The sequence below is a fragment of the Alosa pseudoharengus genome, unplaced genomic scaffold, assembly GCF_046254945.1.
Source record: "Alosa pseudoharengus isolate Yale_2024_CS ecotype anadromous, Long Island Sound unplaced genomic scaffold, YU_APseudo_1.1 YU_APseudo_1.1_scf_8, whole genome shotgun sequence".
Lineage (NCBI taxonomy): Eukaryota > Metazoa > Chordata > Actinopteri > Clupeiformes > Clupeidae > Alosa > Alosa pseudoharengus.
The window spans coordinates 41,156,897-41,179,948 of record NW_027468870.1 but is presented as its reverse complement, the minus strand read 5'-3'; the positions used below and the strand labels follow the sequence as shown (position 1 = coordinate 41,179,948).

Here is a 23,052-nt window from a genome sequence, read left to right as displayed (position 1 = left end):
ACATATCAAAAATCCCTTCACAATTTAACATCAGCGTCATCTTGCTATCATATTTGCCAAATTTCACATTTATCTGACAAACCGTCTAGGAGGAGTACGTTCAAATCTATCATGTGGCATCAGTGTTCTTGTCATTCTTTTTGTTGCCAGTGGGTGGCGCTATGCGAAATATGGATTATGGGCTTGTGAATATTGTCATTACCATGGTATTCAATAACCTGTGAAATTTAAAACATTTCAAGCCATGCATGGTGAATTAAGACACATTTATTGTTTATGTGGAAGGGTATTACAATTCATAGTTTCGCCATTTTGTCAAATTACAATATATCAAAAAAAGCTTCACAATTTAGAATCAGAAGCATATTGGCATTATGTATACCGACTTTCACATGAATCGGATCAACCGTCTAGGAGGAGTACATTAAAATTGGTCATGTCCACAACGCACAAAATCCCAATTACCTCACTTCCTGTGGGTGTGGATAATGGCATGTTAATACAAAAGTTGATTGTTTTTGGGAGTTACATGCACCCACCAAATTTGGTGTGTGTATCTAAAACTATATGCCAACCACAAGTCACAGTGACATAAGGGGGCGCTATGGAGTTCCTGGGCAACGCCCAGTGCCAAGGCTTTTCCCCTGTATATTCATGGTACCTCTTGACGTGTGTGCCAAATTTCATGCGTTTTCACCGATGGGAAGATCCTCTTTTGGCATCACAATTCATCACATTTTAGTCCGCACAAAATCCCAAATACCTCACTTCCTGTTGGGCGTGGCTAATGCATCGTACATACGAAAGTTGTTCATCTTGGGGAGATACACACACCTACCGAATTTGGTGTGTCTAGCTGAAAGTATGTGCCAACCACTGGATCGATCAATCACCTAAGGGGGCGCTACTGAGTCACTGGGCCACGCCCGGGGCCAAGCCTTTATGCCTGTGTAGCCAGTGTGATACCAGATGTGTGTGCCAAATTCCAAGACTTTTCATACATGTTAACCACCTCAAAAATAGCAAAAAGGTGAACAAATAATAATAATAATAATAATAATAATAATCCATTCAAAAACAATAGGGCTTCGCACCTCTCGGTGCGCAAGGCCGTCCCGGCCTCGCGCACCGTCGGTGCTCGGGCCCTAATAATCCTTTCAAAAACAATAGGGCTTCGCACCTCTCGCGCACCGTCGGTGCTCGGGCCCTAATAAATATAGCCGCAAGCGGCAATGGCGGGCCCGAGCACCTGCGGGCCGCAACCCGTGACATTTCGGAATCCAACAAAGCACTGACGTGGTGCGTTTGCGAAATGTGCATATTTGATGTGTGTGCTATTTGTTTTTGCATTTTATTTTCTGGCACATTTACTTGCTTGGCCAGGTGGGGGCGCAATGAAAGGCAGGCCCATTGGATGTCATCATAATCATAATATATATTAACCTGAGAAATTTCAGACTATTCATTTTAAGCAAAGAACATTTCTGATGCATTTTTGGTTGGCCAGATGGTGGCGCTATGTTAGGCATGGAAATTACACATGTAAATATCATCAAAATAATGATATTTAATTAAAATTTTGTAAATAAATTCCAAAAACTATTCTGACTATGGCCAGCTGATGGCGCTATGCCACACCGGCATATTGGGTGTTTGGATGTCATATACACCCAATCTGATTAATCAGATGCATCTGATTGTAATATCCAACAGACTTGGAAAAAACACATTCCTTCTCTTGCCAATTGGTGGCGCTATGCAAGGCATGTTAAAAAGACATATGAATATCATCATCATGATATCTAATTTTGTGTAAAATTTCAGATCAATCAGTCAAAGCATTGAACATTTTTGGCACATTTCCTGATTGGCCAGATGGTGGCGCTATGCTAAGCATGTGAATTCCACATGTGAATGTCATCACAATAATATCCAATATTTTATAAAGTTTCAGATTAATCAGTTAAGGCATCGTCCATTTCTGGCACATTTCCTGCTTGACCAGGTGGTGGCGCTATGCCAGGCAGGCCCATTGGGTGTGTGGATATCATCATAATCCTAATATGTATTAACCTGTTAAGTTTCAGACCATTCATTCAAAGCATAAAGCATTTCTGGCACATTTCATGCTTGGCCAGATGGTGGCGGTATACTAGGCATCAGAATTACACATGTGAATATCATCACAATAATGATTTCAAATATTTTATACCTACCAAGTTTCAAATAAATCAGTTAAGGCATTACCCATTTCTGGCACATTTCCTGTTTGGCCAGATGGTGGCGCTATGTTAGACATGGAAATTAGACATGTGAATATCATCACAATAATGACATCCAATATTTTGTAAAGTTTCAGATCAACCAATAAAGGCATTACCAATTTCTGGCACATTTTCCTGCTTGGCCAGGTGGTGGCGCTATGCCAGGCAGGCCCATTGGGTATCTGGATATCATCATAATCATAATATCTATTAACCTGAAAAGTTTCAGACCATTTATTCAAAGCATAGAGCATTTCTGGCACATTTCCTGCTTGGCCAGAAGGTGGCGCTATGTTAGGCCTGTGAATTACGAATGTGAATATCATCACAATAATGATATCCAATATTTTATAAAGTTTCAGATCAATCACTTAAGGCATTGTCCATTTCTGGCACATTTCCTGCTTGGCCAGGTGGTGGCGCTATGCCAGGGAGGCCCATTGGGTGTCTGGATATCATCATAATCATGATATCTATTAACCTGAGAAGTTTCAGACCATTCATTCAATGCACTGTGATTTATGACACATTTCCTGTTTATGTGGTGAGATATTAAAATCATATCAAATATATTACAATATTCAAAAATCCCTTCACAATTTAACATCAGCGACATCTTGGCATAATGTTTGCCAAATTTCAAATGAATCTGGCAAACCGTCTAGGAGGAGTATGTTCAAATTGATCATGTGACATCAGTATAATTGTCATTCTTTCTGTTGCCAGTTGGTGGCGCTATGCCAAACATGCATTATGGGCATGTGAATATTATCATTAACATGGTCTTCAATGACCTGTGAAATTGAAAACATTTCAAGCCATGCATGGTGAATTATGACACATTTATTGTTTATGTGGAAGGGTGTTAAAATTAATAATTTTGCCATTTCGTCAAATTACAACATATCGAAAAAAAACTTCACAATTTATAATCAGGAACATCTCGGCATCATGTATACCAACTTTGACATGAATCGGATCAACTGTCTAGGAGGAGTACTTTAAAATTGATCATGTCCACAACGCACAAAATCTCAATTACCTCACTTCCTGTGGGCGTGGCTAATGGCATGTTAATACAAAAGTTGTTTGTTTTTGGGAGTTACATACACCCACCAAATTTGGTGTGTGTATCTAAAACTATATGCCAACCACAAGTCACTGTGACGTAAGGGGGCGCTATGGAGTTCCTGGGCAACGCCCGGTGCCAAGCTTTTATCCCTGTCTATTCACTGTACCACTTGATGTGTGTGCTAAATTTCATGCGTTTTCGATTATGATAACCACCTCAAAATATTTGCCAACCACGGGATCAGTCACCTAAGGGGGCGCTAGCGAGTCCCTGGGCCACGCCCGGGGTCAAGCTCTTGTACCTAACTGCGATGCATGACACCTGACGTGTGTGCCAAATTTCAAGAGGTTTCGACCATGTTAACCACCTCAAAAACAGGAAAGCAAAAAAGTGGAATAACAATAATAATAATAAATATAGCCGCAAGCGGCAATGGCGGGCCCGAGCACCTGCGGGCCGCAACCCGTGACATGTCGGAATCCAACAAAGCCCCGACGTGGTGCGTGTGTGAAATGTACATATTTGATGCGTGGGCTATTTGCTTTTGTATTTTATTTTCTGCCACATTTACTCGCTTGGCCAGGTGGGGGCGCTATGCCAGGCAGGCCCATTGGGTGTCTGGATATCATCATAATCATAATATCTATTAACCTGAAAAGTTTCAGACCATTTATTCAAAGCATAGAGCATTTCTGGCACATTTCCTGCTTGGCCAGAAGGTGGCGCTATGCTAGGCCTGTGAATTACGCATGTGAATATCATCACAATAATGATATACAATATTTTATAAAGTTTCAGATCAATCACTTAAGGCATTTTCCATTTCTGGCACATTTCCTGCTTGGCCAGGTGGTGGCGCTATGCCAGGCAGGCCCATTTGGTGTCTGGATATCATCATAATCATGATATCTATTAACCTGAGAAGTTTTAGACCATTCATTCAATGCACTGTGATTTATGACACATTTCCTGTTTATGTGGTGAGATATTAAAATCATATCAAATATATTACAACATTCAAAAATACCTTCACAATTTAACATCAGCGACATCTTGGCATAATGTTTGCCAAATTTCAAATGAATCTGACAAACCGTCTAGGAGGAGTATGTTCAAATTGATCATATGACATCAGTATAATTGTCATTCTTTCTGTTGCCAGTTGGTGGCGCTATGCCAAACATGCATTATGGGCATGTGAATATTATCATTAACATGGTCTTCCATGACCTGTGAAATTTAAAACATTTCAAGCCATGTATGGTTAATTATGACACATTTATTGTTTATGTGGAAGGGTATTAAAATTAATAATTTCGCCATTTTGTCAAATTACAACATATCAAAAAAACGCTTCACAATTTATCATCAGGAACATCTCGGCGTCATGTATACCAACTTTGACATGAATCGGATCAACCGTCTAGGAGGAGTACGTTAAAATTGATCATGTCCATAACGCACAAAATCTCAATTACCTCACTTCCTGTGGGCGTGGCTAATGGCATGTTAATACAAAAGTTGTTTGTTTTTGGGAGTTACATACACCCACCAAATTTGGTGTGTGTATCTAAAACTATATGCCAACCACAAGTCACTGTGACGTAAGGGGGCGCTATGGAGTTCCTGGGCAACGCCCGGTGCCAAGCTTTTATCCCTGTCTATTCACTGTACCACTTGATGTGTGTGTTAAATTTCATGCGTTTTCGACTATGTTAACCACCTCAAAATATTTGCCAACCACGAGATCAGTCACCTAAGGAGGCGCTAGCGAGTCCCTGGGCCACGCCCGGGGTCAAGCTCTTGTACCTAACTGCGATGCATGACACCTGACGTGTGTGCCAAATTTCAAGAGGTTTCGACCATGTTAACCACCTCAAAAACAGGAAAGCAAAAAAGTGAAATAACAATAATAATAATAATAATAATCCTTACAAAAACAATAGGGCCTTGCGCCCTTCGGGTGCTCGGGCCCTAAATATAACCGCAAGCGGTGATTTACGGGGTCCGAGCAAAACGAACATGATGGCATAGCTTTTTAGTTTTACATATGCTTTGATTGTTTGGGCACAATTGTTCAAAAGAAACGTGATCGGATTTCGGTTATCGGATTTCAGTTACCGGATTTCAGCTATCGGATTGGATCAAATCTTGAAAATGGGTTGTTCAAAGGGAAACAAGGATCCTGAAATTGGATTAGATCACATAATCTATTCTTGGTTTTGATCTGGATAAAACCTTCACTTTGTGTCGTTCAAAACTTTTGAGTTGGATTGGAATAAATTTGATGCATAAAATTAGGATTACCCTGTGCTGTAACATTATAGTGTGCTAACCTCTACAACCCAACAGTATTCTAACAATACTTGATTCTACAGGACTATTTATTTGTTGTGGATAAGATGAAGGGTTTGATAATGGAAGGCAGTGTTTCCCACAGAATTGAATTGTATTTGTGGTGGTGGGTTCTGTGTCGGAGTCAATAAGATAAACAGTGTATAATTATACAGTTATACTTGCCTTGCACTACAAGTCCATATTGACAAGTAGCTGTAATGCTGTAATGTTATAGTGTGCTAACCTCCACAACCCAACAGCATTCTATTCTAGTATGCTAACCTCCACAACCCAACAGTATTTTAACACTAATGCTTCAGGTGGGATTTGAACACTCAACATAAGGATGACCAGTACAAGGCATTATCCCACTAAGCCACTGTCAATCCTACATCTTTGCCAGTCACATTCACATGGTGAAAATGTGTATTGGTAAACACACAAGAAAAACTCCAAGTATACATTTGACAATAAAATGAAGGGCTTTCCTGAAAGGGAACACCTGAAAACGTTTGGAAATTCTGGGACAATTAGACATTTGTAGAGAAGAACAGTAATGGATGAAATATAAATATGATAGACTTAATGATGAAGGAAAAATAGTAAACAAAGAAGTTCCCCTATATGTCTTCGAGTGTGTCGGCATTCTGATTCTTGGCAACTAATGAGTGTGAATGTTGATTGCCTGATGTCATTCAGGTGCTGTTCAATGGTGTGACTCTTCAATAACCAATAGCATGTGCATCTTGAGCCTAAAGCTCTAGCAGGATTTGAACTCTCAACCTAACAAACACCAGCACTAGGCATTATCCCTCTGAGCCACTAACAATCCGACATATTAGGCAGTCACATTCACATGGTGAAAATGTGTGTTGTTAAACACACAAGAAAAACTCCAAGTATACATTTGACAATAAAATGAAGGGCTTTCCTGAAAGAGTACACCTGAAAACTTTTGGATATTCTGGGGCAATTAGACATTTATAGAGAAGAACAGTAATGGATGAAATATAAATATGATAGACTTAATGATGAAGGAAAAATAGTAAACAAAGAAGTTCCCCTATATGTCATAGAGTGTGTCGGCATTCTGATTCTTGGCAACTAATGAGTGTGAATGTTAATTTCCTGATGTCATTCAGGTGCTGTTCAATGGTGTCAATCTTCAATAACCAATAGCATGTGCATCTTGAGCTTTAAGCTCTAGCAGGATTCGAACTCTCAACCTAACAAACACCAGCAGTGTGTAATGAGTGTGAATGTTAATTGCCTGATGTCATTCAGGTGCTGTTCAATGGTGTGACTCAGAAAGCTCAATGGTATGGAGTGATGACACGGAGATGGCAGGTTTCGGTGCAACACAAGTTAACTTTATTTGAGTTTCAATTCATCTGTTCTTTTGTTCTTTACTTGTATGTGTGCTGCATCAAAGAGGAAACAAACAGAAAATGGAGTAATCAGTGAAATGGGGTAAATCAGTACAGATCCCAACTCACAAACAAACCAATTGACATTTGAACAATAAACTGAAATCATATGGCTATATAAGGTACAACTAAACAATACTTGACATCCCAAGTCAACCAACATCACCTAATCATCTCTCACATGGGACTCCAACACACCAAACCAACAAACAAAGACCTTAACTTTACACATGATGGCAGAGCTACTCTACAAACTGATAAACATCACAAAAGTCATAGTGAGGGTGATTAAAGTGATGACTTACGTTAACTCAAAGACGCACACAGAGCAGGACACACTGGAGTGCTGGGTTGAGATGAACAAAAGAGCGAACTGAGGGCGAGCAAACAATTTATCCTGGTCTGAGCCCCTGCTCCGGAGCTACAGGGTTTCCCAGCGGGTAAACTTTGGAAAGATTTGCAAAGATTTGGAAAAGATTTTTGAAAGACTACAGTCTCAGACCCTCTCACATCTAAAGACAAGTAGTAGTTTTAAGTCACAGACTATGATTTTGCAATGACTAGGGATCTTGCAGGGTCACTATTTACAAGACTGCAACACGATTCCTTTAAATTATTACCCATTGTGCAATAGATAAACAGGAACTGAAAATTATAGCCTACTAAACTCAAAGTCGTATTTTCGTGTTTCTGCAGCATTGTTTCATGCGTGACATCCTTAACCGATATAGAGTTGTTCTGTCAAGTGGAAGAGCCGACTAAATATGTATAAGAAATGACAAATATTATAAGAATAACAAATAATTATAGGCTACAGCTTATAATTATACAGTAATACTTGCCTTGCACTACAAGTCCATATTGACAAGTAGCTGTAATGTTATAGTGTGTTATCCTCCACAACCCAACAGCATTCTATTGTAGTATGCTAACATCCACAACTCACTAATGCTTCAAGTGGGATTTGAACTCTCAACCTAAGGATTACCAGTACAAGGCATTATCCCTCTGAGCCACTGTCAATCCTACATGTTGGCCAGTCACATTCACATGGTGAAAATGTGTATTGGTAAACACACAAGAAAAACTCCAAGCATGGAGGGGCGATTAGACATTTGTAGAGATGAACACTAATAGATTAAATATAAATATGATAGACTTAATGATGAAGGAAAAATAGTAAACAAAGAAGTTCCCCTGAATGTCATAGAGTGTCTCGGCATTCTGATTCTTGGCAACTGATGAGTGTGAATGTTGATTGCCTGATGTCATGCAGGTGCTGTTCAATGGTGTGAATCTTCAATAACCAATAGTATTCGAGCTAGAGCCTAAAGCACTACCGGGGATTTGAACCCTCAACCTAACAAACACCAGCACTAGGCATTATCCCACTGAGCCACTGACAATCTTACATATTGAGTAGTCACATTCACATGGTGAAAATGTGTGTTGGTAAACACACAAGAAAAACTCCAAGTATATATTTGACAATAAAATGAAGGGCTTTCCTGAAAAAATACACCTGAAAACTTTTGGATATTCTGGGGCAATTAGACATTTATAGAGAAGAACAGTAATGGATGAAATATAAATATGATAGACTTAATGATGAAGGAAAAATAGTAAACAAAGAAGTTCCCCTATATGTCATAGAGTGTGTCGGCATTCTGATTCTTGGCAACTAATGAGTGTGAATGTTAATTGTCTGATGTCATTCAGGTGCTGTTCAATAGTGTGAATCTTCAATAACCAATAGCATGTGCATCTTGAGCCTAAAGCTCTAGCAGGATTCGAACTCTCAACCTAACAAACACCAGCACTAGACATTATCCCACTCTGCCACTGACAATCATACACATTCAGCAGTCACATTCAAATGGTGAAAATGTGTGTTGGTAAACACACAAGAAAAACTCCAAGTATACATTTGACAATAAAATGAAGGGCTTTCCTGAAAGAGTACACCTGAAAACTTTTGGATATTCTGGGGCAATTAGACATTTATAGAGAAGAACAGTAATGGATGAAATATAAATATGATAGACTTAATGATGAAGGAAAAATAGTAAACAAAGAAGTTCCCCTATATGTCATAGAGTGTGTCGGCATTCTGATTCTTGGCAACTATTGAGTGTGAATGTTAATTGTCTGATGTCATTCAGGTGCTGTTCAATAGTGTGAATCTTCAATAACCAATAGCATGTGCATCTTGAGCCTAAAGCTCTAGCAGGATTCGAACTCTCAACCTAACAAACACCAGCACTAGGCATTATCCCACTCAGCCACTGACAATCATACACATTGAGCAGTCACATTCAAATGGTGAAAATGTGTGTTGGCAAACACACAACATCAAGAAAATTCCTAGCATACATTTGACCACAGAATTAAGGGCTTTATAAAAAAGAGTACATATCTGAAAATGTGCACTGTTAATGTTATCCACCTAATGATGGTTGTATGGTTGTTATCCAAGAAAAAAAAAATACTCATATAGGAATATAGGTGATATAGGAGAAATGGGCAGAGTGGTCGAACTTTATTGGCCTATATCTCTGAAATGGAACAACGTATCCAAATTCTTTTGATAACTTTTGTGAGGCTTTGTCTAAACATTGTCTGTGAGAATTTTGGTGAAGATTTGATAATTTTTGAAGCCTGTGAAACTTTTTATGATGTTTGGCTTTTCTCTGAAATTGTGGCAAAAGTAAACATTTTTAGAGCATAAGACCAGGGTGAAAAAGATGCATCTGAATGTAGAGATTAATATGATGAAAGAATTTTGAGTCTAGGTGAATCTGGTAAGGAGAAATAAGCGTTTTTGACAAGAGTGCCACCTTTGGGTGCAGTACCCCAAATTTGGGTTATGGGTAGTGGGGGTTACTGGTAACAATACTTGAAAATGTCAAGTTTCTAGGACTTACGGTTTATAGGAATATAGGTGATCTAGGAAAAAAGGCCTAAGTGGTCTAACTTTATTGGCCTATATCTCTGAAATGGAACAAAATATCAAAATTCTGAGCGATAACTTTTGTGAGGCTTGGTCTAAATATTGTCTGTGAGAATTTTGGTGAAGATTCGATTATTTTTGAAGAGTGTGAAACTTTTTATAATGTTTGGCTTTTCCATGAAATTGTGGAAAAAGTAAACATTTGTAGACCATAAGACCAGGGCCAAAAAGATGCATCTGAGTTTAGAGATTAATATTCTGAAAGAATTTTGAGTCTAGGTGAATCTGGTAAGGAGAAATAAGCATAATTAACTTTTTTTTCAATAGCGCCACCTTTGGGTGCAGTACCCCAAATTTTGGGTTATGGGTAGAGGGGGGTACCGGTAACCATACCTGAAAATTTCAAGAGTTTTGGAGTTACGGTTTAGGCTGCAGTATGACTTTTACAGAATTTTGGCCAAAAAATGAACGGTACAGAAACAATAGGGTTCCTGCAGCTACGCTGCACGGACCCCTAATAAGAAAAGGTAGAATCACTATGGGTTGCCGCGCAGCTTCGCTGCTTGGCCCCCAAATATAACCGCAAGCGGTGATTTACGGGGTCCGAGCAAAACGAACATGATGGCATAGCTTTTTAGTTTTACATATGCTTTGATTGTTTGGGCACAATTGTTCAAAAGAAACGTGATCGGATTTCGGTTATCGGATTTCAGTTACCGGATTTCAGCTATCGGATTGGATCAAATCTTGAAAATGGGTTGTTCAAAGGGAAACAAGGATCCTGAAATTGGATTAGATCACATAATCTATTCTTGGTTTTGATCTGGATAAAACCTTCACTTTGTGTCGTTCAACACTTTTGAGTTGGATTGGAATAAATTTGATGCATAAAATTAGGATTACCCTGTGCTGTAACATTATAGTGTGCTAACCTCCACAACCCAACAGTATTCTAACAATACTTGATTCTACAGGACTATTTATTTGTTGTGGATAAGATGAAGGGTTTGATAATGGAAGGCAGTGTTTCCCACAGAATTGAATTGTATTTGTGGTGGTGGGTTCTGTGTCGGAGTCAATAAGATAAACAGCGTATAATTATACAGTTATACTTGCCTTGCACTACAAGTCCATATTGACAAGTAGCTGTAATGCTGTAATGTTATAGTGTGCTAACCTCCACAACCCAACAGCATTCTATTCTAGTATGCTAACCTCCACAACCCAACAGTATTTTAACACTAATGCTTCAGGTGGGATTTGAACACTCAACATAAGGATGACCAGTACAAGGCATTATCCCACTAAGCCACTGTCAATCCTACATCTTTGCCAGTCACATTCACATGCTGAAAATGTGTATTGGTAAACACACAAGAAAAACTCCAAGTATACATTTGACAATAAAATGAAGGGCTTTCCTGAAAGAGAACACCTGAAAACGTTTGGAAATTCTGGGACAATTAGACATTTGTAGAGAAGAACAGTAATGGATGAAATATAAATATGATAGACTTAATGATGAAGGAAAAATAGTAAACAAAGAAGTTCCCCTATATGTCTTCGAGTGTGTCGGCATTCTGATTCTTGGCAACTAATGAGTGTGAATGTTGATTGCCTGATGTCATTCAGGTGCTGTTCAATGGTGTGACTCTTCAATAACAAATAGCATGTGCATCTTGAGCCTAAAGCTCTAGCAGGATTCGAACTCTCAACCTAACAAACACCAGCACTAGGCATTATCCCTCTGAGCCACTAACAATCCGACATATTAGGCAGTCACATTCACATGGTGAAAATGTGTGTTGGTAAACACACAAGAAAAACTCCAAGTATACATTTGACAATAAAATGAAGGGCTTTCCTGAAAGAGTACACCTGAAAACTTTTGGACATTTTGGGGCAATTAGACATTTATAGAGAAGAACAGTAATGGATGAAATATAAATACGATAGACTTAATGATGAAGGAAAAATAGTAAACAAAGAAGTTCCCCTATATGTCTTAGAGTGTGTCGGCATTCTGATTCTTGGCAACTAATGAGTGTGAATGTTAATTGCCTGATGTCATTCAGGTGCTGTTCAATGGTGTCAATCTTCAATAACCAATAGCATGTGCATCTTGAGCCCAAAGCTCTAGCAGGATTCAAACTCTCAACCTAAAAAACACCAGCACAAGGCATTATCCCACTGAGCCACTGACAATCATACACATTCAGCAGTCACATTCAAATGGTGAAAATGTGTGTTGGTAAACACACAAGAAAAACTCCAAGTATACATTTGACAATAAAATGAAGGGCTTTCCTGAAAGAGTACACCTGAAAACTTTTGGATATTCTGGGGCAATTAGACATTTGTAGAGAAGAAGAGTAATGGATGAAATATAAATACGATAGACTTAATGATGAAGGAAAAATAGTAAACAAAGAAGTTCCCCTATATGCCATAGAGTGTGTCAGCATTCTGATTCTTGGCAACTAATGAGTGTGAATGTTAATTGCCTGATGTCATTCAGGTGCTGTTCAACGGTGTGAATCTTCAATAACCAATAGCATGTGCATCTTGAGCCTAAAGCTCTAGCAGGATTCGAACTCTCAACCTAACAAACACCAGCACTAGGCATTATCCCACTGAGCCACTGACAATCCTACATATTAGGCAGTCACATTCACATGGTGAAAATGTGTGTTGGCAAACACACAACATCAAGAAAATTCCTAGCATACATTTGACAATAGAATTAAGGGCTTTATAAAAAAAGAGTACAGATCTGAAAATGTGCACTGTTAATGGTATCCACCTAATGATGGTTGTATGGTTGTTATTCAAGAAAAAAAAAATACTCATATAGGAATATAGGTGATCTAGGAAAAAAGGCCTAAGTGGTCTAACTTTATTGGCCTATATCTCTGAAATGGAACAAAATATCAAAATTCTGAGCTACGCTGCTCGGACCCCTAATAAAACTTAAGAAGAACAATAAGTGTGCTTGCAAGCACACTTAATTATACAGTTATACTTGCCTTGCACGACAAGTCCAGACTAGTAGCTGTAACGTTATAGTGTGCCAATCTCCACAACCCAACAGTATTCTTAACAGTATTCTATTCTAGTATGCTAACCTCCACAACCCAACTGAAGGAACTGTAGGGGGCGATGTGGGTCGAGGTAGAGTGAGTGTGTGGCGAGCAGGCAGAGCCTCGGTCAGAAGGCTCAATGGTATGGAGTGATAACACGGAGATGGCAGGTTTCGGTGCAACACAAGTTAACTTTATTTGAGTTTCAATTCATCTGTTCTTTTGTTCTTTACTTGTATGTGTGCTGCATCAAAGAGGAAACAAACAGAAAATGGAGTAATCAGTGAAATGGGGTAAATCAGTACAGATCCCAACTCACAAACAAACCAATTGACATTTGAACAATAAACTGAAATCATATGGCTATATAAGGTACAACTAAACAATACTTGACATCCCAAGTCAACCAACATCACCTAATCATCTCTCACATGGGACTCCAACACACCAAACCAACAAACAAAGACCTTAACTTTACACATGATGGCAGAGCTACTCTACAAACTGATAAACATCACAAAAGTCATAGTGAGGGTGATTAAAGTGATGACTTACGTTAACTCAAAGACGCACACAGAGCCGGACACACTGGAGTGCTGGGTTGAGATGAACAAAAGAGCGAACTGAGGGCGAGCAAACAATTTATCCTGATCTGAGCCCCTGCTCCGGAGCTACAGGGTTTCTCAGCAGGTAAACTTTGGAAAGATTTGCAAAGATTTGGAAAAGATTTTTGAAAGACTACAGTCTCAGACCCTCTCACATCTAAAGACAAGTAGTAGTTTTAAGTCACAGACTATGATTTTGCAATGACTAGGGATCTTGCAGGGTCACTATTTACAAGACTGCAACACGATTCCTTTAAATTATTACCCATTGTGCAATAGATAAACAGGAACTGAAAATTATAGCCTACTAAACTCAAAGTCGTATTTTCGTGTTTCTGCAGCATTGTTTCATGCGTGACATCCTTAACCGATATAGAGTTGTTCTGTCAAGTGGAAGAGCCGACTAAATATGTATAAGAAATAACAAATATTATAAGAATAACAAATAATTATAGGCTACAGCTTATAATTATACAGTAATACTTGCCTTGCACTACAAGTCCATATTGACAAGTAGCTGTAATGTTACAGTGTGTTAACCTCCACAACCCAACAGCATTCTATTGTAGTATGCTAACATCCACAACCCACTAATGCTTCAAGTGGGATTTGAACTCTCAACCTAAGGATCACCAGTACAAGGCATTATCCCACTGAGCCACTGTCAATCCTACATGTTGGCCAGTCACATTCACATGGTGAAAGTGTGTATTGGTAAACACACAACAAGAAAAACTCCAAACATGGAGGGGCAATTAGACATTTGTAGAGATGAACACTAATAGATGAAATATAAATATGATAGACTTAATGATGAAGGAAAAATAGTAAACAAAGAAGTTCCCCTAAATGTCAGAGTGTCTCGGCATTCTGATTCTTGGCAACTAATGACTGTGTATGTTGATTGCCTGATGTCATTCAGGTGCTGTTCAATGGTGTGAATCTTCAATAACCAATAGTATTTGAGCTAGAGCCTAAAGCACTACCGGGAATTCGAACCCTCAACCCTCAACCTAACAAACACCAGCACTAGGCATTATCCCACTGAGCCACTGACAATCCTACATATTGGGTAGTCACATTCACATGGTGAAAATGTGTGTTGGTAAACACACAAGAAAAACTCCAAGTATACATTTGACAATAAAATGAAGGGCTTTCCTGAAAAAGTACACCTGAAAACTTTTGGATATTCTGGGGCAATTAGACATTTATAGAGAAGAACAGTAATGGATGAAATATAAATATGATAGACTTAATGATGAAGGAAAAATAGTAAACAAAGAAGTTCCCCTATATGTTATAGAGTGTGTCGGCATTCTGACTCTTGGCAACTAATGAGTGTGAATGTTAATTGTCTGATGTCATTCAGGTGCTGTTCAATAGTGTGAATCTTCAATAACCAATAGCATGTGCATCTTGAGCCTAAAGCTCTAGCAGGATTCGAACTCTCAACCTAACAAACACCAGCACTAGGCATTATCCCACTCAGCCACTGAAAATCATACACATTGAGCAGTCACATTCAAATGGTGAAAATGTGTGTTGGCAAACACACAACATCAAGAAAATTCCTAGCATACATTTGACAATAGAATTAAGGGCTTTATAAAAAAGAGTACAGATCTGAAAATGTGCACTGTTAATGGTATCCACCTAATGATGGTTGTATGGTTGTTATCCAAGAAAAAAAAAATTACTCATATAGGAATATAGGTGATATAGGAGAAATGGGCTGAGTGGTCGAACTTTATTGGCCTATATCTCTGAAATGGAACAACGTATCCAAATTATTTTGATAACTTTTGTGAGGCTTTGTCTAAACATTGTCTGTGAGAATTTTGGTGAAGATTTGATAATTTTTGAAGCCTGTGAAACTTTTTATGATGTTTGGCTTTTCTCTGAAATTGTGGCAAAAGTAAACATTTTTAGAGCATAAGACCAGGGTGAAAAAGATGCATCTGAATGTAGAGATTAATATGATGAAAGAATTTTGAGTCTAGGTCAATCTGGTAAGGAGAAATAAGCGTTTTTGACAAGAGCGCCACCTTTGGGTGCAGTACCCCAAATTTGGGTTATGGGTAGTGGGGGGTACTTGTAACAATACTTGAAAATGTCAAGTTTCTAGGACTTACGGTTTATAGGAATATAGGTGATCTAGGAAAAAAGCCCTAAGTGGTCTAACTTTATTGGCCTATATCTCTGAAATGGAACAAAATATCAAAATTCTGAGCGATAACTTTTGTGAGGCTTGGTCTAAACATTGTCTGTGAGAATTTTGGTGAAGATTCGATTATTTTTGAAGAGTGTGAAACTTTTTATAATGTTTGGCTTTTCCATGAAATTGTGGAAAAAGTAAACATTTGTAGACCATAAGACCAGGGCCAAAAAGATGCATCTGAGTTTAGAGATTAATATTCTGAAAGAATTTTGAGTCTAGGTGAATCTGGTAAGGAGAAATAAGCATAATTAACTTTTTTTTTCAATAGCGCCACCTTTGGGTGCAGTACCCCAAATTTTGGGTTATGGGGTAGAGGGGGGTACTGGTAACCATACCTGAAAATTTCAAGAGTTTTGGAGTTACGGTTTAGGCTGCAGTATGACTTTTACAGAATTTTGGCCAAAAAATGAACGGTACAGAAACAATAGGGTTCCTGCAGCTACGCTGCTCGGACCCCTAATAATCCTTACAAAAACAATAGGGCCTTGCGCCCTTCGGGTGCTCGGGCCCTAAATATAGCCGCAAGCGGCAATGGCGGGCCCGAGCACCTGCGGGCCGCAACCCGTTACATGTCGGAATCCAACAAAGCACCGACGTGGTGCGTTTGTGAAATGTACATATTTGATGCGTGTGCTATTTGTTTTTTCGTATTTTATTTTCTGCCACATTTACTCGCTTGGCCAGGTGGAGGCGTAATGGAAGGCAGGCCCATTGGGTGTCATCATAATCATAATATATATTAACCTGAGAAATTTCAGACCATTCATTTTAAGCAAAGAACATTTCTGATACACTTTTTGGTTGGCCAGATGGTGGCGCTATGTTAGACATTGAAATTACACATGTGAATATCATCACAATAATGATATCCAAAATGTTTGTAAACTTTCAGATCAATCACTTAAGGTATTGTCCATTTCTGGCACATTTCCTGCTTGACCAGGTGGTGGCGCTATGCCAGGCAGGCCCATTGGGTGTCTGGATATCATCATAATTATAATATCTATTAACATTAGAAGTGTCAGACCATTTATTCAAAGCATAGAGCATTTCTGGCACATTTCCTTCTTGGCCAGATGGTGGCGCTATGCTAGGCCTGTGAATTACAAATGTTAATATCATCACAATAATGATATCTGATATTTTATAAAGTTTCAGATCAATCAATTAAGGCATTGTCCATTTCTGGCCCATTTCCTGCTTGGCCAGGTGGTGGCGCTATGTCAGGCAGGCCCATTGGGTGTCAAGATATCATCATAATCATAATATCTATTAACCTGAGAAGTTTCAGACCATTCATTCAATGCACTGTGATTATATGACACATTTCCAGTTTATATGGTGAGATATTAAAATCATGACATATTACAACATATCAAAAATCCCTTCGCAATTTAACATCAGCAACATCTTGGCATAATGTTAGCCAAATTTCACATGAATCCGACAAACCGTCTAGGAGGAGTATGTTAAAATTGATCATGTAACATCAATGTAATTGCCATTCTTTCTGTTGCCAGGTGGTGGCGCTATGCCAAATATACATTATGGGCATGTGAATATCATCACTACCATGGTATTCAAAGACCTGTGAAATTTAAAACATTTCAAGCCATGCATGGTGAATTAAGACACATTTATTGTTAACGTGGAAGGGTATTAAAATTCATAGTTTCGCCATTTCGTCAAATTACAACATATCAAAAAAAGCTTCACAATTTAGAATCAGAAGCATATTGGCATCATGTATACCAACTTTCACATGAATCGGATCAATCGTCTAGGAGGAGTACGTTAAAATAGATCATGTCCACAATGCACAAAATCCCAATTACCTCACTTCCTGTGGGCGTGGCTAATGGCATGTTAATACAAAAGTTGATTGTTTTTGGGAGTTACACACACCCACCAAATTTGGTGTGTGTATCTAAAACTATATGCCAACCACAAGTCACAGTGACATAAGGGGGCGCTATGGAGTTCCTGGGCAACGCTCGGTGCCAAGGCTTTTCCCCTGTGTATTCACGGTACCTCTTGACGTGTGTGCCAAATTTCATGCGTTTTCAGCTATGGGAAGCACCTCTTTTGGCATCACAATTCATCACATTTTAGTCCGCACAAAATCCCAAATACCTCACTTCCTGTTGGGCGTGGCTAATGCATTGTACATACAAAAGTTGTTCATCTTGGGGAGATACACACACCTACAAAATTTGGTGTGTCTAGCTGAAAGTATGTGCCAACCACTGGATCAATCACCTAAGGGGGCGCTACTGAGTCCCTGGGCCACGCCCGGGGCCAAGCTTTTATGCCTGTGTAGCCATTGTGATACCAGATGTGTGTGCCAAATTCCAAGACTTTTCATCCATGCTAACCACCTCAAAAATAGCAAAAAGGTGAACAAATAATAATAATAATAATAATAATAATCCTTTCAAAAACAATAGGGCTTCGCACCTCTCGGTGCGCAAGGCCGTCCCGGCCTCGCGCACCGTCGGTGCTCGGGCCCTAATAATAATAATAATCCTTACAAAAACAATAGGGCCTTGCGCCCTTCGGTGCTCGGGCCCTAATAATAATAATCCTTACAAAAACAATAGGGCCTTGCGCCCTTCGGGTGCTCGGGCCCTAATAATAATAATCCTTACAAAAACAATAGGGCCTTGCGCCCTTCGGTGCTCGGGCCCTAATAATAATAATCCTTACAAAAACAATAGGGCCTTGCGCCCTTCGGTGCTCGGGCCCTAATAATAATAATAATAATAATAATAATAATCCTTACAAAAACAATAGGGCCTTGCGCCCTTCGGTGCTCGGGCCCTAATAATATGATATTTGGAGTATGATGTCAGGAAACATTTCAGATTTTATTCTTTCAATGATGCACAAGAACATCAAAGGAGAGACACATGTTTGTGTCATCCCAGCAAGGGTTTCACCAGAATTCTAGAAACAGGGCCACATCCCTTACCTATTTGCTGCAGGCAAGAGGGGGGAGGCTTTTGTTGTTAGGATCCTGTCTTGTCTTGTTTTCCCGTTATGTCTGCTCCTCTTGTGTCTTCCTGTTTGCTTTGTTTACTTTCTGTGTCTTGTGCCATGTGCTCCTTTGTTTGTTTGCCATGTGTCTCACTGCTCACTGTGGAGCTCCAGTGCTGTTGATCACGGTGTCGAAGAGGCAGTTCTTCAGTCTAACGAATTGTGGCCGCTCTATCAGGTAGTCTGCAATCCAGGATACCAGTTGAGCATCCACAATCATCTGCAGGAGTTTTTCACCCAGTCTGAGGGGTTGGATGGTGTTAAAAGCACTGGAGAAGTCAAGGAACATGATCCTCACAGCACTCTTCCCCTTGTCCAGAGGAGGGGGGATAAGGGGTATTTGGTGGCTGTAGACTGGTGGCTGGTGAACAGCGTTAGCGTAGTCGCATTGTTCATGATCACATTGTGGGGGAGGGGTGCATCAGCCTTTGATGGTGGAGGTGCACGTTGCACTGAGAGTGAGGGGTGAGGTGCGAAACCGGCAGGCAAGCAAACAAGAGCAGTGTCTGAATTTAGTTGACTTTGTACTCTGCACAATGACAATAAAGTTGAGTCTAATCTAATCTATCCCTAGTGGCCAAACATCACCAGCATTATTGTGTGTCCATGAACCAAGTTTGGTTTCGGTACGCAAAAGCATTGCTGATATATGAGCCTACATCCTGTGATTATAGCGCCCCCACAGTGGTAAAAAGACTCCACATTATTGTGTGTTCTTAGGATGGGAAAACATATAAACACAGTGGGTGCCTTGCAGCTTCGATGCTTGGCCCCCAGTAATAGGAAAATGTACAAACACAATGGGTGCCTACATTGCATGGTCCCGAATAATAGGAAAGCGTAAATATACAATTGGGCTTTGCTACTGGCCCAAATAAGAAAAGGTAGAAACAGTAATGATGCTTCGCAGCTTCACTGCTTGGCCCCCCCATCAGAATAATAGCTTGTGGATTTTTTAATTAAAAAAGCCTATTTTCTTGGATGGAATTGCTCATGGGGGATGTCATTGGAAGAGGACACACTCAACTATTCATCTAGGGTGGAATTGTTTGCAACGAATCAGTCTTGACCAATAGGGACCAATTTTAGTGTATAAAAAATGCAAAAATGTTTTTTATACACTAAAAATGAGAGAAATAGGCCATGGGAGTTCTAATCGGAAAAAAAAAGCCATTTTATGCGATGGGGGTTTCACATGGGGGTTGTCATTGGAATGTGTGTAGCTGTTCAAGTCCTGAAAATCTGCAATTTCACAAAATACATACCATATTTTCAGAGGGCCAAAAAGGCAGTTTTTCACCATAGAATTTCACAAGTGGGGTGTCATTGGAAAGAGGAGAGAGTGTACTTGTAGAATGTGGTGAAAGACCCCTTGCAAAATCCTTCATGGGATATCTGTCGCTGTTCAAGTGCTGAAAATCTGCAATTTCCCAAATACATACTATATTTTCAAAGGGCCAAAAATGCAGTTTTCCAACATAGAATTTCACAAGAGGGGTGTCATTGTAAAGAGGAGAGAGGGTAGTTTCAGAATGTGGTGAAAGATCCCTTGCAAAATGCATTATGGGATGCCTGTCGCTGTTCGAGTGCTGAAATTCTGCAATTTCACAAAATACATACTATATTTTCAGAGGGGCTAAATATGGCATTTTCCACCATAGAATTTCACAAGTGGGATGTCATTGGAAAGAGGAGGAGCTTTAGTTTCAGAATGTGTTGAAACATCCCTTCCAAAATCCTTCATGGGACATCAGTCGCTGTTCTAGTGTTGAAATTCTGCAATTTCACAAAATATATACTGTATTTTCAGAGGGGCTAAATATGCAATTTTTCACCATAGAATTTCACAAGTGGGGTGTCATTGGAAAGAGGAGGAGCTGTAGTTTCAGAATGTGGTGAAATATCCCTTGCAAAATCCTTCATAGGCTATCTGTCCCTGTTCAAGTGCTGAAATTCTGCAATTTCCACAAATATATACTGTATTTTCAGAGGGGCAAAAAAGGGCATTTTCAACCATAGAATTTCACAAGTGGGGTGTCATTGGAAAGGGGAGGAAGTGTAGTTTCAGAATGTGGTGAAAGATCCCTTGCAAAATCCTTCATGGGCTATCTGTCCCTGTTCAAGTGCTGAAATTCTGCAATTTCACAAAATATATACTGTATTTTCAGAGGGGCAAAAAAGGGCATTTTCAACCATAGAATTTCACAAGTGGGGTGTCATTAGAAAGGGGAGGAAGTGTAGTTATAGAATGTGGTGAAATATCCCTTGCAAAATCCTTCATGGGCTATCTGTCCCTTTTCAAGTGTTGAAATTCTGCAATTTCACAAAATATATACTGTTTTTAGAGGGGCGAAATATCCAATTTTCCACCATAGAATTTCACAAGTGGGGTGTCATTGGAAAGGGGAGGAAGTGTAGTTTCAGAATGTGGTGAAAGATCCCTTGCAAAATCCTTCATGGGACATCAGTCGCTGTTCTAGTGTTGAAATTCTGCAATTTCACAAAATATATACTGTTTTTAGAGGGGCTAAATAACAAATTTTCCACCATAGAATTTCACAAGTGGGGTGTCATTGGAAAGGGGAGGAGGTGTAGTTTCAGAATGTGGTAAAACATCCCTTTCAAAATCCTTCATGGACTATCTGTCGCGGTTCTAGTGCTGAAAATCTGCAAATTCAAAAATACATATATTTTCAGAGGGGCTAAATATCCAATTTTCCACCATAGAATTTCACAAGTGGGGTGTCATTGGAAAGGGGAGGTGTAGTTTCAGAATGTGGTAAAACATCCCTTTCAAAATCCTTCATGGACTATCTGTCGCGGTTCTAGTGCTGAAAATCTGCAAATTCAAAAATACATATTATATTTTCAGAGGGGCTAAATATCCAATTTTCCACCATAGAATTTCACAAGTGGGGTGTCATTGGAAAGGGGAGGAGGTGTAGTTTCAGAATGTGGTGAAACATCCCTTGCAAAATCCTTCATGGGCTATCTGTCCCTGTTCTAGTGTTGAAATTCTGCAATTTCACAAATATATACTGTATTTTCAGAGGGGCTAAATATCCAATTTTCCACCATAGAATTTCACAAGTGGGGTGTCATTGGAAAGGGGAGGAAGTGTAGATATAGAATGTGGTGAAATATCCCTTGCAAATTTCTTCATGGGCTATCTGTCCCTGTTCAAGTGCTGAAATTCTGCAATTTCACAAATACATATTATATTTTCAGAGGGGCTAAATATCCAATTTTCCACCATAGAATTTCACAAGTGGGGTGTCATTGGAAAGAGGAGAGAGTGTAGTTTCAGAATGTGTTGAAAGATCCCTTGCAAAATCCTTCATGGGACATCAGTCCCTGTTCAAGTGTTGAAATTCTGCAATTTCACAAATATATACTGTATTTTCAGAGGGGCAAAAAAGGGCATTTTCTACCATAGAATTTCACAAGTGGGGTGTCATTGGAAAGGGGAGGAGGTGTAGTTATAGAATGTGGTGAAAGATCCCTTGCAAAATCCTTCATGGGCTATCTGTCCCTGTTCAAGTGCAAAATGACATGTAGGCCGTAGGGAATACATTTACTGTAGAAACACTTCAAAATCTGCTACCAACTACATACCACCCCCCCCCCCCAGTGTAAAATGAACAAAATTATTTAATAGAAAAAAACATAACACAACATGTATCAAAAGATCCAGCACAGAAAATAAAGAAAAAACTACATAATCTGCCACCCTCTACATAACCCCCCCCCCCCCCCCCCCCCCCTCTAAATTTCCAAATTATTTAATAGAACACAAAAGGCAACATTTCTCAAAACATTCGGCAGTGGAGTCAACAGAAAAAAGATATACAGGCTTTTGAACGTCTGTGAACAATGCCTGTTCATCTGCAACAGGCACATGCCTGTGTTATTGCGGATTTGCGGTCAACACTGGCCGCTTGTGGACGAGGTAGAAAATTGCATTATTTAAGGTGGAACGGAAACTTAACTCCCCCGCGATCTGAAAGTGGTCTTCCCCCGCGAAAACGAAAGTGGTGCCAACTTCAGCCTCGTTGGGTTA

The 23,052-nt window shown here is 39.4% G+C and overlaps 1 long non-coding RNA gene across 1 annotated transcript in view; it reads left to right on the top strand.

Moving 5' to 3' along the window:
• The window catches only part of LOC143111764 (uncharacterized), a 68,625-nt gene that overhangs the window by 42,177 nt on the left and 3,396 nt on the right, over positions 1-23,052 (top strand). The window lies entirely within an intron of this gene.